The sequence below is a fragment of the Clupea harengus genome, chromosome 2 (assembly GCF_900700415.2).
Source record: "Clupea harengus chromosome 2, Ch_v2.0.2, whole genome shotgun sequence".
NCBI lineage: Eukaryota > Metazoa > Chordata > Actinopteri > Clupeiformes > Clupeidae > Clupea > Clupea harengus.
The window spans coordinates 11369955-11383299 of record NC_045153.1 but is presented as its reverse complement, the minus strand read 5'-3'; the positions used below and the strand labels follow the sequence as shown (position 1 = coordinate 11383299).

General features: G+C 43.1%; 1 pseudogene; it reads left to right on the top strand.

The window, feature by feature from the left end:
* Positions 1-11707, top strand: part of LOC116222825 — a 35026-nt pseudogene extending 23319 nt beyond the window's left edge.
* Positions 11708-13345: the final 1638 nt, after the last annotated feature.

Genomic DNA, 13345 nt, shown 5'->3' with positions numbered 1-13345 from the left:
TTTATCACAAAAACACGTTCTATGGACTTAATGGAAATAATGTGTTCTGATGGCTGTCCATGTTACTGTGGATTTTGAATGGAATCTTCAAGGCCTATTTTATGAGGGTGCATCAAGTCTGTCACTAGACTAGAATTTCCACAAGGAGGAGAAATAGATCATTGTTAACTTATTTTATCTTAATGTGTTTTTTATTGATCAGTATTGCAAGTTGTTTCTGGTTTATACAGTGAATTGACAGGCCTCAAAACTTCTCTTTTGATCGTGGTGTTGAACTGTTCTCTGCGCATTTAGCACCTTTGCACTTTGGTCAACTGAAAACCACAACAATGTTTCTCTTCAGTCCAAGGAACTTGATGTGTTACATGTGACCGCTCACGGTTACTTTTCTGTGTTAGTGTTAGTGCATTAGTGCTTCTTAAAGTTCATGATGACATTGGCAATGTCACTTCATTACAGCATTTCACCCCATCTGTCTTAGGAGAAGCAAAGGTCCAGACCTTCCCAGTGTTGCTGAAACAGAACATAAAGATGAAGGCGATGAAATTACAACAGTGATTTTCACAGCCAAGCAACTTAAGGCACACAAATAGTCATTTCGTATTCGATTCACTTTTCAACCATTTTATTTTGAGTTCTTTTTAGCATGTTATGCTATTAATTGTCTGATTTACTGTTGTTATCTGAGTGACACACTTTCCTTTTAATAAAACCACATCAATGAACCTGCCGGGCCATCTGTTGGTGTGAACAAGCTGTGATAATGTCACACATTTATCCATAACGTAGGCATGTCACGCTGGTCTAATATGGGTTAAGATCCATAACAGGAAACAGGAAGGTTTGCATGTGTTCCCCAGTTGAGCTTTAATGACCTTCCATAACTGCCCACTAGGAGTGTTAGTGGAAGGACTGTACATGTATTTCTCTCTCTCTCTCTCTCTCTCTCTCTCTCTCTCTCTCTATGTGTGTGTGTGTGTGTGTGTGTGTGTGTGAGAGAGAGAGAGAGAGAGAGAGAGAGAGAGAGAGAGAAAATAAGAGGAGAGAGGGTAAGCGAGAGAGACAGAGAAAGAGTCAGGGATAGAGAAAGTGATGCAGAAATGTTTTAGCAGCAGCATAGTGATGGATCATGCTCTTATAATCAGTCATAATCACACTGGTTTAATAATTCATTAAACAAGGTTATTCAACGTTGTATTTTAATTACTGGTATTTAATTCATGATTCATACAATAATAACCAACCACCTGTTACCTTATTTGGATCAACATACTTAATATATATTTTCAAATGGCCAAAGACTGCAGAGCTTAGTGGGTAAAGACAAGTTAGGTAGGTATGTCAGCCAATTATGTTCTCAGACATGTCAGTACCTATGGAAAGCACCTCATTGAAGTCATGCATACATTGACATGTCAGTACGTATGGAAAGCACCTTATCTAAACCATGCATACATTGACATGTCAAAACCGATAGAAAAGCACCTCATCTAGGTCATGCATACATTGACATGTCAGTACCTATGGAAAGCACCTTATCTACGTATGTCTTTCATACATTGAACATTGAGATAGAAGAGGCCCCCTGTCTCTCTCTTTTCCATCCCCCCTCTCTGTGGTGTGATCAAGGGGTTGAGCAACGAGGTCGTATCTCTCTCTCTTTCTCTCTCTCTCTCACACACACATACACACACAGACACACACACACACACACACATATATACACACACACACACACACATACACAGACACAGGCACACACACACTCTCTCTCTCTCACACACACACACACAAACACTTAACCTCACAGACATACACTCTCTGTCTCACACCTAAACTCACACATACAAACACACTCTCTCTCTCTCTCTCTGTCTATCTCTCTTACACACACACACACACACACTCACACACAAACACACACACACACACACACACACACACACACACAAACACACACACACACACACACACACACACACATGCAAACACACACACACACACACACACACACACACACACACACACACACACAAACACACACACTCACACACACACACACACTCATCCTCTCCAACCCCCTCCCTACCACTCTGTCATGTTTCATCAGCTTGTTCCTTTCCAGTGGAGGCCTGTGCTGAGTGACCACTGACTGCTCTAGATTTGAAAACCACACGTATGGTACGTACTCCTCAGCTGTGGAGAGCGTCCTCACAGGATGCATCTCCGTCTGGTACGGAAGCTGTACCGCCCAAGACCAGGCCAACCTTCAGAGGGTGGTGCGCTCAGCCGAGCGGACTATCAGAGCGTCCCTACCCACCGTGCATGATATTTACCATAAGAGGGTGGAGTCGAGGGCAAGAAATATCATGAGGGATGACTCACACCCCAATGCCAGCCTCTTCACCCTGTTGCCGTCGGGTAGACGCCTACGCAGTCTAAATTCAAGGACTGAGAGACTTAGGAGGAGTTTTTACCAGTGAGACACTTGATCTCAAATTTCTAAATTCCGCACTCTTTCCTTATTTTTATTTATTAATTTTATTTTATTTTATTTTATTTTATTTTTGCACAGTGTGGAGCGTAGACCCTTTTACATTTCACTACATTCGTTGTATGTGACAAATAAAACACTTGAATTGAATTGAATTGAATTGAATTGAATTGAATTGTATGGCTGCTTTTTGCTCACTGTCTTGCTCAATAGGGTTAGCTTTAGCACAGTTATTTGTGCATTTTTCATGACTTCTTGTAGAAGTCAATGAGAAGTACATATATACGTTGTAATGTATGTATTTATATATTATATGGATTGTGTAGAGCAAATGTTAAAGCAAGGTGCTAACAACACCAGGATTATGGGTTTGATGCCCTTTTGCGATTACATGTCATAGTTTCCAACCAAAACCGTATTTGTGCAAAGCCCCTCTAGCTGTTTCTCACCCAGCATCACACGTTTGTACATTCAGAGAACAAAACGTGTCACACTACATGTGACCTCACAGTCCTTCTCTGCACAAGTTCATCACTCCTCTTCACAAAGGGTGGGCCAGACAATGGAGTCTAAATGTCAGAAAGACGCAGACACACAAACACGCGCGCACACACACACACACACGCACGCACGCACACACAAACCCACACATAGACACACGCACACATAAACACACACACACACACACTCACACACTCCTAGAGACACACACGTACCCAACAATCCCTGTCTAAAAAATAGCATGCAGTGTTAAGAATAAGGACACGAGGCTGATGAAAGTAAACCACCAAGCAGCAAGCCATCTCTAACTGGGCGACTTGATGGCCCATCGCATCAGAAAGGGTGGGCCAGACAATGAAGTCTAAATGTCAGACTGTAGAGTAGGGTGGAGAGGAGGGGGCATGCTGGTTAGTTTGCTCCATTCGTGTGGTTCAGTGACACACATACAATGCTGGTTTTTGCTAATAGAGATAAATGGGCTTTGCCACTTGTCACTCGGAATATTTAAAATTTGCTTGATGCATACTATGATGTAATGAAGAATGATACATTTCACAACGTCAAACCATTGTTTCAAAACCCATCACTGGTTCCTGTTATGCAGTGCTAACCACTTTCTCACAGATGCAAAGCAGCTTGGTGGGACTGATCGACATCACTGTCACTCTGACGGCTCGTGCTGGCCCTGACATGGTCGCCATGGTGAGGAGCCCCACTGCAGTCCTTAGTCTGGGGCTTAGTTCATTATTGTGTGTGGTGTGCTGTGAGGCTGAAACCAATATGAGTGCAAGATATTTCATTTGGGGCCCTCCGTGACATAGTGGCCAGGAACTGTGAAACTAAATAAAGATCATTATCCTATGTATGTATTATCTGTTTGTGATACAAGGCTCAAAAGCTCTCTCTGTGAGCTGTTTTAAAAATGTACGTGAACGCTGCTGTTTCAACAAGCTTCTGCATACCGATAGTTTGTCAAATTAATAAATGTAAAGGTACGTGTAAAAACATCCGGTGAAGATCGAGCCTTTGTCACCCTACAGAGCACATTTCCCTGTTGAGCTGCTAACTATTTCCTGTCTAATAAATGCTCCCAGGCCTCTTGTGTGCAGTACAGAGAGCTGTATGGTGGGTGTGAATGACAGCCATTTCTTTCCTAGTGGTGCAGCCCAGAGGGTTACAGTAGTTCTTCTCTGTAGTCACAGGGAATCTCATCACTACAGGTTGTTGTTGTTCACCTTGTTCATGGCATAGGCCATCGATAGTGAGTTTTCACCGGATTTGGTATCCACTTGTTCTCGATGTTTCAGTAATGTAGTAGAATCCACTGAGCGAGGGATTGGCCTAACCAGTTTCATCACTACAGGTACTGTTCCTCTGTTATTGTTTGGTTGTTCGGCTGCGCACCAATATATGTTCTGGCATATACCTAGATATCGCTAAATTAACTATAATCATCATTCTCATGGACAGTGCTGGACTCTACCATGGCGAAGAGGATTCAGCCTGAGTATCTGGGTCTGTGCGTGATTATGCTGCACCTTACGTATGGAGGTACCACTGTTATTTCATACCGTGCTCTTTTAGACTGTGGCCAGCTGTGTTTTAGGAAGAATATAATATATTGTGAGGAATACTCATCACGACATACCATGATTACCTCTGTTTTCTCTTGTTCGTGATGCAGATTAATTGATTTCAATCAACAACCCTCTGGGTGTGAATGTTAGGCTGCACTGCAACTCATCTGATTATGTATGGAGAATTGAATGGGCAAAGGATGGAATCCAGGTGTTTTTACATAGTCCGATATTGGAAAAAAACAAAACAAACTTCACTTCCGAAAGGATGTGTTGATCCTGCTACCCCAATGATACTGCAGATATCTAATGTGCAGGTGTCTGATGAGGGAATATACACATGTACAGTTACTACAGGTCAGACAGTGATTAAGAAAAAATGGAACTTGACCATTTCATCAGGTATCCCAGATCCATCAAAATGGATCCTTATCAGTATTGGTGCTATATCAGGGTCAATCACTGTCATCATCATCATCATATTATGTATTTACAGGTAAGTGCACTTTGGTTGATCAGTATCTTGATTTGTTGGAATATGTAGCAGTCTTATATATGTGTGTAGGCCTTATTTATAACACAGCATCATTGTTGTAACATGTATACTGTAGATATACCACTGAATACTGTGTTACACACTGATTATTATTACATAACCACACACTTATTCTCTGTATTTGCACAACCACTGAATGCTAACACCAACGCTATAGGTTTAATGACAGTAGCCTACAAAACCACCAGTGTCTGGTTATGTAACCGGACAGGTTAAAAACGTTAGACCCTTGAATACACAACAATACCAACAATGTATTTATGAAAACGGTTTTATTGGTATTAACAAAGTTTAAAACAGGAAACTGTCATCCTATAAAATACTAGCAGAGGAAATAACACAAAAAAACAACTCATCAATTCACAGTTAGAACAGGGTGGCTAGACTAGGCGCCGGCAGTGGAAATGGGTATTATCTGCAAACCTGTAAAGAGGGCTATAGTAATCTAACCGACCATGTGGTAACTCTATAGTGGTAAACGTCAAGATGTGCAAAGTTTAAGCAGTGATCCCCACTGAGATCAGTCTGTGCAAAACATGCAAACAATACAACACGGCAGTCATTATGGGCAAATTACAAGGAAGGTCAACACTGTAACTGTATGTGCAAACGTGTAAACAATGACACTGCAAACGTACGTGCAAAAACTGCAAACAATCTGGCACTATAATAGCATGTGCAACATGCAAACAGCTGGAGGCTAAATGAGCCAACAGGTAAGATCACCACACAGTATGACAACACAGAGCCCTAGGTATGAAGATAATCGATATAAATATGGTGACACTGCGGGCAGCCAGTGGAAAGTCTAACCACAATTTAAAAGACACAATTCCCTACTCTAACGGGGAACGGATACGAAGGCCAATCACCGTTCGACAGTACTCACGGCCCAACCCACGGCCTAGCCAACCGAAGTCCAGGAGGAGGTTGAGGGACAGATGCGAGTCTGTCGGCCACGCCTACGAGGCACTGTCGTTGTTCCCCCGTGCGTTTAGCCTGACGATGTCATACTCATAATTCTAGTCAGAATATGAGTCTGAGACCGCTCCGTTGGGCTGTGATTATGGGGCGTGTTTCAACCGAACTAGGAAAAAAAAGGCCTCTTCGCTCAATTGGATAGGCCTACAACCAATCAGAGCAACGTAGTATGACCATAACGTAGACCATGGGGCCAGCTGATACATTAAACTTTTACCGGATCCCGTAGGAAGGACGGCAAAAACATCTTTTCGATCGACAAATGCCTTGATCGCGTTTCTCTGTTCCTCTTTAAAAATGAATGTGCTGTCAATGTCTTCTAAAACAGACTCGAATTTCCACATTTCAGCTCTCCAACGGCAGCCATGTTTGTTGAAAACGAATTTACCCCAAAAGCTCTTTGGTGACGTGGTTGATTACGTTAGGGTTGATCATCTGTCCATCATCGTATAAAGCCCGCACTGACAATTTGATTGGTCTATATCTCCTCACAGATTTTTGTGAGGAGATAATTTCTCCCCAACGGAGCGACACCAGACCGAACTTCCCGACCAAATAATTTGAGGGCGTGGCTAAATTCGTCTGGCATCCAGGCTACCGTGCGTTAGCAGCCCAGCTCAGACTGGGGAAACAGGAAACTATAATCCACACCAACAATAGTTCGTCTCGGGGTAGTCGTCCACACTGCTGATGGCGTCTGCTTCTTCTGTGTGCTGGGGAAGTGCAGGAGGTGTATAATTAAACGCAACAAAATGTAATGATCACGGTTTCAGTTGTTCTTACACACATAAAGCAATAGCGGGGCTACTTCCCTTTATGGCGTGGAGTTGAGTGCGTTGAACAATCTGGTGGGGCTTGGAGGCACCGTGCTGACCGATCAGCCAGGACTCGGGGAAGAGGGCGGCTGGCTCCGGATCTCGCCTCCGTGTGTAGAAACCGTTGTCGTCCGTAGTCGGGTGCGAGCTTGAGAGGAGATCTTGGTTTGTTCTTATGCCTTTACCCAGCCAATCCCGTAGGTGGTCAAATCAGCCCGCAGATAAGGAACACCTGTAGAGAGATGTCACACAAACACCGACACAGCAAACATACAGAACGATATCGGCTGTCCCGCCCCCAAACATGTGTTCAAATGAATGACATTTGCTCCCGTTACAGTTACAGTTCGTTACTCAAAGTGTTATACTGTACTCAAAAGCATATTTACACTGAATGTGGTGTATTGTTGGACCAGGAGGTCTTTATCACACAAACACGTTCTATGGACATTCAATAATGTTTTATGATGGCTAACCATGTTACTGTGGATTTTGAATGGAATCTTCAAAGCCCATTTCATGTGGGTGCCTCAAGTCTGTCACTAGACTAGACTTTCCACAATGAGAAACAGTTAATTGTTTATCTTATTGTGTTTTTTATTGATGAGATTAGTTCACCATGAGTTTCTGGGTTATACAGTGAATTGACAGGCCTAAAAACTTCTGCGCTTCTAGCTCTCTTGCACTTTTGCTCAAGTGAAAACCACAACAATGTTTCTCTTCACCCCAAGGAACCTGATGTGTTTGATGTGACCGCTTACGGTCACCTTTCTGTGTTACTGTTAGTGCATTAGTGCTTCTTAAAGTTCATGATGACATTGGCAATGTCAGTTCATTACAGCATTTCACCCCATCTGTCTTAGGAGAAGCAAAGGTCCAGACCTTCCCAGTGGTGCTGAAACAGAACATGAAGATGAAGGCCATGAAATGACAACAGTGATTTTCACAGCCAAGCAACTTAAGGCACACAAATAGTCATTTCGTATTCGATTCACTTTTCAAACATTTTATTTTTTGTTATTTTTAGCGTGTTATGCTATTGATTGTCTGATTTACTGTTGTTATCTGAGTGACACACTTTCCTTTAATAAAACCACGTCAATGAACCTGCCTTGTCGTGTTGGTATGAACAAGCTTTGATGTATGTCCCACATTTATCCATAACGCAGGCATTGATAGAATCGAAATGAGCACGCCAAACTTAAAGAATGGACCAGAAGACATAGTCACTTAATAGACACTTCTGGAATTTATTTCAGGATGGATACTCGCTCTAAGCTGGTGCTCAGAGACTGGCCTTCCTGATTGTAGAATATGTTGGCAATTATACCGTTCAGTCAAGAAGAATACAGGAAGGGAGGGGAGACCACACCCTATAAGTGATGGCAGGAAGGGGAGACAGTGGGTTGGAGGGGTTCACCTATGGGGCGAGGGGGGTGATAACAGAGGACAAATGGTGATAGCAGGAAGGAGGCTATCTGGGTGGAAGCGGATCATATGCTAATTGTTCAGGTCTTTTTGTCAAACTTCAATCGCACAAGCGACACACGTGAATACATGGAGGCCACACACACGAGGTTGTTTGTGAATTTATCTTCTGCATTCATCCCAGACTGTCCTTCCTCCAGGACCCGAGGAGCAGTGGACAGCTTTTTTTTTTTTTTAAGCGCCCGGGGACCAGGTGAGGTGAAGCGTCTGTCTTGGTCAGGGACCGACAAAGAGTGTTCTGTTCTTTTGCATGTTTTTTCTGTTGGGGTTTTTAGTGGAGGAAACCCCTTGTGAACACGGGGAGAACATGCAAACTCCACACAGAAAGGCCCGGGAGATAGCCCACCTGAGCACTGAAGGGCTGGGGAGGACCTGCCCCCCAGAGCCAACAGCGCCCCATGGGGGAATCGAACCCATGCCCTTCTTGCTGTGAAGCGGCAGTGCAAGCACCTGAGCCACCGTGCCACATATCTCTTAGTGAGACAGACAGAGTACACATCCAAGGGTATGAGTTACAGATACAAAATAATGCTACTCGTAGTTCATGTCTCTTACAACAGTAGAATAGCAATATCCAGTTCCATCAGAATGTTGTGCCGGTCTAATATGGGTTAACATCCATAACAGAAAACAGGAAGGTTTGCATATATTCCCCAGTTGACCTTTAATGACCTTCCATACCACATCCACTAGGAGTGTTAGTGTATGGACTGTACATGTATGTTTTTTTTTCTCTCTCTCTCTCTCTGTGTGTGTGTGTGTGTGTGTGTGTGTGTGTGTGTGTGTGTGAGAGAGAGAAAGAGAGAGAGAAAGAGAGAGGAAGAGGAAGAGAGAGAGAGAGAGGGAGAGTCAGGGACAGTGAAAGAGATGCAAAAATGTTTCAGGAAAAGCATAGTGAAAGATCATGCTCTTATAATCAGTCATGGTCACTGGTTTATTGGTTCAGGAAACAAGTTTATTTAATGTTGTATTTTGATTACTAGTATTTAATTCATGATTCATACAGTAATGACCAAACACCTGTTAACCTTAAGTCATGCAAACATTGACATGTCAGTACCTATGGAAAGCACCTTATTTAACCCTTGTATGGTATTCGGGTCTGTGGGACCCGTTTTCATTTTTTATCCAAACAAAAATAATATGATTAATTATTTTTTCAAACTCAGACTCATTGGCTTTGGCTCATTTTCTACGAAGAACATATATCAGACAAAATTTTCATTGACCGCACACCGTAACCCCCGCCTACACATTTGTATTACATTCAGGGTGTTCGGGTCCACTGGACCCGGGGCAAATAAAAGTGTGGAAATTGTAGGTCCTGTGTACCTAAAGTCTGTTCTCCTTCTGTCTGGGTCTGCTGTAAGTGTGTGTGTGTGTGTGTGTGTGGGTGTGTGTGTGTGTGTGTTTGCGCGCACATGTATGTGAGTGGGCCTGCTGTAAGTGTGTGTGTTTGTGTGTGTGCGCGCACGCTTATGTGTGTTTGTGTGTATGTGGGCCTTGTGTGTATGTAGGCTAAGTGTGTGTGTGTGTGTGTGTGTTTGAGTGAGTGTGTGAGTAAGTGTGAGTAAGAGTTTTGTGTTTCTGCCCCTGTCGCTGATGCCATTTAGGGGCCGCTGCCCCTTTAGACATTACAGTATATACCAACTTGCAAAATATGGTATAAAGATCTGGGCTGCCTGTGATGCGACTTCCTCATATGCTTGGAACTTACAAGTCTACATAGGGTAACCTGATGAGGACGCCCTGAGAAAAATCAAGGAATGAGAGTTGTCCTGGACATGGCTCAGGGACTCAGTGGACACAACATCACATGCTACAATTTTTTTTACATCGTACAAGCTGGGACAGGAGCTGACCATGGTGGGAACGATAAGGAAAAACAGGTCTGAACTCCCACCCCAACTGCTGCCTACAAAGAACAGGCCTGTCAACTCTTTCCAAGTTTGTGTATGTAAGGGCCGAAAAGGCCTACACTAAGATTTATCACTAGGGAATAGTGAAGTAGCCGACTACGCCAGCCCAGAAGGGCAGTTATTAAATATGCATTAAGTTCACACAGGTTCGTTTAAAGCTTGTGGCTGGTTAAAACACACACACAATAGGCAATAGTCTAATAAATTGCAATTTAATGTTACAAACAGTAAAAACAGATACAAAAATACCAACAAGGGACAGTGGGCAGTCCACTAGTCCCCAATAAATAAGTACAGGCAATAAATAGTATAAATAACAGCGGTGTTCTAAATAGCAGCTAAACTCAATGTCTGGCAACCATTGGTAAACTGCCAATGCGACTAAGGAGGATCAGTCACAAACCTGGCAACCACACAGGCTACTCACGGAAACCGGCAGCGTCAATGACGCCCGAATAACAACAGCTAGGCCGGTTCCGATGCTCAGTTACCCATACATAGTACCTTCGGAGGTCGAAGCCTGAAACAGGCGAGGAAGCACAGGACCCTTGCGTGCCTGATAGAGAAACTCTCCAGGCGGAATACAAGCCTGTAGCAGAGCTGGCTTGGGAGGCGCAATTGCCACGGAGGAAAACTCCTTTATACCAACATCTAACGATGTAGCCACTCAATTGCAACCAGGCCGCTCGTGGATTCCGGTGCTCCCTTCACAAAACGCCTCTCCTATGGATAAGTTCCCGTCTGCATTAAGTACTGCGTTCAATCACGTCTGAGGTTCACGGATTGGTGGAGCTAAAACGGAGGGAGAGGACAGCAATCAGTGGACAGCAGACCGAGAGAGAAAGAAAACAAGGCAATGGGGCAGTCCTACTACACGTCACATCAAACACCTGTGAATTACGGTAACACTACAGCTCATTGGTTACGTTTGTACACACAATCACAGCACTCTTATATTATACCACTACAACACTGTTTACATCCACAACACTCGTGATACTGCACACTTAAGTTTACAAAGGCTACCCATTACATGTCACACGGCTGACACGTCCCTGGTATCCTATGTGCCAAAGAAACGCAAGAATGTGATATTCATGAGTACACTGCACTGGGATGGGAGAATCTCTGGCCTGGAGCATCAAAAACCAGAGATGATCATGGATTATAATGCCACAAAAGGAGGGGTGGACAACATAGACAAGCTGGTGTCTGCCTACAGCTGCAAAAGGAGGACCCTACGCTGGCCACTGGCGATTTTATTTACCATATTGGACATCTTGGCGTACAACGCCTTTGTCACCTGGATGGCACTGAACCCGGAGTGGAAGAGAGGGAAGCTCCAGAGGATAAGCCTTTTTCTTGAGGAACTGTGAAAGACACTGGTGAAACCTTAAATCCTGAGAAGACAACATGTTCCAAGAACCTCAGCCTCTGCAGCCACCGTGAGGAGGATTCAGGAGGACAGTGCTGGTGCCCCATCCACCCATGTTGTGCTATGTAAACTGACCTGATTTCAAATGAAATTCACATGAATCAAATAGTTATGGAAAACCTTGCTTCATTTGTAAATTTGTTGAATTTTGTCCACTGATATCTTGATTATAATTGATTTTCTTGATTTTGTAAAAAAAAAAAAAAAAAAAAAAAAACGGGTAGCACTTAAATTCATAAATGTGATACAACAAAGTTAAAGGGCAAATACTAAACATATTTGCTGTTCATATTGCTTATAATTGGAATGAAGTAAATATCTGTTGAGTATTTTACCATAAAATTGTTTGATTGTGTTGAATTAAACACCCAAAAATCGAGCGGGTCCACCAGACCCACAACACCTTCTGAGTAACAAAAAAATTAACACAACATACAAGGGTTAAGTCATGCATACATTGACATGTCAGTACCTATGGAAAGCACCTTATTAAAGTCATGCATACATTGACATGTCAGTACCTATGGAAAGCACCTTATTAAAGTCATGCATACATTGACATGTCAGTACCTATGGAAAGCACCTTATTAAAGTCATGCATACATTGACATGTCAGTACCTATGGAAAGCACCTTATTAAAGTCATGCATACATTGAACTTTGAGATAGAAGAGGCCCCCTGTCTGTCTCTCTCTCTCTCTTACTTACACCCACACAAACACACTCACATAGACACACACACACATACACACACACACACACACACACACACACACACACACACACACACACACCCACACACACACACACACACACACACACACACACATACACACACTCCTCCTCTCAAACCCCCTCCCCACCACTCTGTCATGCTTCATCAGCTTGTTCCTTTCCAGTGGAGGCCTGTGCTGAGTGACCACTAACTGCTCTAGATTTGAAAACCACCCGTATGGCGTCCGACTTTTTGCTCACTATCAAGCTTTCATGCTATGTATACAACAAACATTGTATATATAATCTATGTTAATATAATAAATATTGTACATGAACAATTCTATTACACTATGTAGGTTTAGAGTTGTCAAGTACAGTTACTAAAGGCTACAAATGGCTTCATCTTAATCTAGTTTACATTTTGCCACGGTATCCAGATGCACATGTATGATGGTGTATGATGTCATCACCATGGTCCCTAGACAGGTAGAAACTCTACACTGCAATGGATGTTCAAAAGCATTTTACACAGAAAATAACTTAATGTTACTGTGCAAGCCTTGATACTAAATCAAAGATGTGACGCACACTATAATTGCTCTGTGGTGATTCTAAGGGTTTTCTATTTATTTTTGTCTCCTGTGTATTTTTGACTCCCTCAGAGTGTTGGCTGCAGTGTCGATCAATTCTCTGTGCAAATTCCTCTCTTCCTCACTCTCTCACATAGTCTCTGCTGCTCACCACTTCCTGTCACAGACTGTCTAGCAGCTTGGTGGGACTGATCGACATCACTGTCACTCTGAAGTCTCGTGCTGGCCCTGACATGGTCGCCATGGTGAGGAGCCCCACTGCAGTCCTTAGT